Raw genomic sequence first — 3,287 nt, 5'->3', positions numbered from 1 at the left:
GGAGAGGAAAAGCCCAAATAGGAGGGGCTGTAGTTCTGGGTCCTCTGAAAATCCCAGAAGAAGAAACTTTGAAATTCCTGTTTTGTTTCTTGGGTCCATTGGTGGAGGGGACTACCTCTACAGGGGGAATAACATGATTAATTTTCACAGAAATGGGCATTGCTTACATTGTGGAATGCTACAATATATATTTTCCAGTCAGGAAATTAATTTCAAGATTTTGTGAACGGATCTGGTCTTCTTGAGTGGATCCCCATTTCCTCTCTGATTGGGAATTTCCATCCAAACATAAGATGTTCCGCAACAGGTCAGATATTAAACAGCTTTAATAAGAAATTATTTCATGTCTTTGAGGAAATCTAGAGTGTCAATCATGTTTCAGAAATTTCTAGTCATAAAGTAGAAGGTGCTGAAAAGCAATAGTCCCTAAAATTCAATGATGGTGGTAGGATAGAAGCAAATGTAAAGATTAAATAATTGTGAGATGTGGAGATAGATGCCTTGAAAAAAAAAAACAGAAGCAGGTTAAAAGGGACAGTGGGTGGGGTGTTATGTTGGGTGTTCAGTCAAGACTAGCCTAGAAGGTGACATTTGAACAGGGAACTCATGGAAGAGAGGGTGGAAGACAGGAGGTTTTCCTGTCAGATTGAACAGACAGTGCAAAGGACCCAAGGACCTGCTTCTGTCAGAAAATCAATGCTCAGGAGGAAGCCAGTGTGGTGAGTGGATTGGTCATAAGGGAGAGTGATGACAGGTAGTGGCAGTGAATTTTGTACAACCATGTGGCCTCATAGCTGCTTAAAGTTTAAGACACAGAGACTTCCTCGTCCACACTATGTACGTCTTGCATTTTATGTATCTGGTTGCAATAGCGTCCTGTCATTGAACGTTCCTCCTTAGTATCATCTGTTGATTTAGTTCGGCCTGTGTATTTTAAGGGTAAACTTGTAATAGAGGAGCCTGGGTATCCCTGCTCTGAGGAATGCTCTCACTCATCATGGTCCCTGCACACACACGCACACCTGTGCACACACACATGCACACATGTGCGCACACACACACACTGTCACATACACAGAAAACAGCACATCATGTCTACCCGGTGTGTGTTACTCTATGTCTTTCTCGCCCCACCCCCCACCTGCCCTAATACACTGCTTAAGATATGAATGCCTACACATTATATTACCTTTCCTATAAGGAATGTAGAAATAGTACCCAGAAATTCCTATTTCTAGCCTCTCAGGATCAAATAATCTTGGGGCTCCATTTGGTAATGGACACTTTTTGATCTGTGTGTAAAGAAACATAAATAATTGTGTTCAATAAACAGAAAGAGAGAGAGAGAGAGATGGAGGGAGGGAGGGAGAAATGAGATGGACATAAAGAGTAAAATGATCTAACGAGCGCAGTTGTCCTGGAGAGACTGTAAGGAAGGAAAGCTTCCTTGGTGCTGGTGGCATCCAGTCCTGGTTAGATCCCATTTGTATCTAGCGAAGTTAGTAAAAGAGCAAACATAAATTGTCCAAAAGACACAGTAGTGACATCTTTATGGTGAAACACCTTAAAGATTGAACATCACAAGAGAAAAATGAGTAAAGAGAATAAACCAACACTTCACAAAATTAGGCATTTTTATTACCAGATAGCAAAAAGCAGAAGACTTGTTTTTCCTGTGCCTTTTTCCATATCTATTTGACCCACTGGTCTTCATTTAGTCCAATAGAGAATGAGGTGGGTCCCTTTACCTCTTTTATTATGTGACATCTTTTTGTGTTTATTTGTCATTCTTAGGCTTTGGGTTTTAGTCACTTTCTTGACAAGAGCCAGGAGCACAACTGCTCACAGTTCTGTTCCTTGTCCGCCATGCAAAGGCCTCCCCAGACTCTGTAGAATCCGAGACACCCCGTGGCAATCTATCCTCTTACTCTGAATACTCTTCATGTAACTAATCCAAGGACATTACCTCGTGCTCACATTTATCTCACTGCACTCTTGTCTGTCACTCTGACATAAGGACCAAAGGAGCAGGGACTTCACCTGTGCTGTTCATGTTTTTCTTTATGGGTGTGGATGTATATGCACTTATACGGAAACAAATTCAAGAAAATGAGACTTTATGAAATACAAACAATGACAGAGGAGATAAAAACAGTTTTAAAGAGAGCAGATTCAGTACAACCGTATTCAATAAAATTGAAGGCAGTTTAGAGAACTAACTGAAACGGGATGTACAGGAGCGGTAATTCCACAAAATCAACATGGACGAATCGTAAAATTCCCCGATACCTTATATACAAGAGTATAACACATAAAGTTCTTAGACACTCATGTCTATGTATCTTTATATATGTACTTATAAAATAAATTTGTCTACCCTTAGGTACTGGATTCATTTTGGCAATCTACAATATAATAAACATGTTTACCTATTAAAAAAAAAAAAATTTTGGGCACAGAGTAGATGCTTTTTTAGCTGTGTTGAATGAATCAAGAATTAGGTCTTATTATATATGGACTCAAAAAGAATTTAAAAATGTCTTTTAATGTGGGGAGAAGCAGTATCTAAAGTTTTAGTTCCATCTCACATAAAGAGATATGGGACAGGTATGCTAATGGAAGGTAAAGGTGATTCTTGGTCAAACATAAAAAGAATGCCTTCCAAGTGATGGCATTTCTATTTTAGAAACAGATCCAATAATAAAAGGCCACAATAAATGATAAGGACTACAGAGACATGAACACTATTTGGAAATATGTATAAAAGGTGATTTGTGAGCAATAAGTATGCAAAACTACATTGACTTTCATTTTTTGAAAACAGGAATTCATGAGCGAGGAATATTAAGGTGAGAGATCGGTTCTTTAAAAAAAAAAAAAACAAGAAAAAGCAATGGAGGGGACATATTATGACGAAGTCAGAGACTTTACCAAACAAAATTTATACACTCTCACACATTCTACACACATATGTCTACATATACATAAAAAAGCAAAATAGCAAGTAGCTAAATTGGTGAAATAAACAGCAATGCTTTGCTGAAAGATTGCAAAGAAAAAATATATATAAAATGTAATATTACTCAGCCATCAGAAAGAACGATTACCCAACATTTGCAGCAACATGGACGGGACTGGAGGAGATTATGCTAAGTGAAATAAGTCAAGCAGAGAAAGACAATTATCGTATGGTTTCATCCCTTTATGGAACATAAGAAATAGCAGGAAGATCGGTAGGAGAAGGAAGGGAAGAATGAAGGGGGCTAAACAGAAGGGGGAATGAACCA

This window comes from Ailuropoda melanoleuca, chromosome 4 (assembly GCF_002007445.2).
Source record: "Ailuropoda melanoleuca isolate Jingjing chromosome 4, ASM200744v2, whole genome shotgun sequence".
Classification (NCBI taxonomy): domain Eukaryota; kingdom Metazoa; phylum Chordata; class Mammalia; order Carnivora; family Ursidae; genus Ailuropoda; species Ailuropoda melanoleuca.
Note: the sequence above shows the minus strand (reverse complement) of the source record.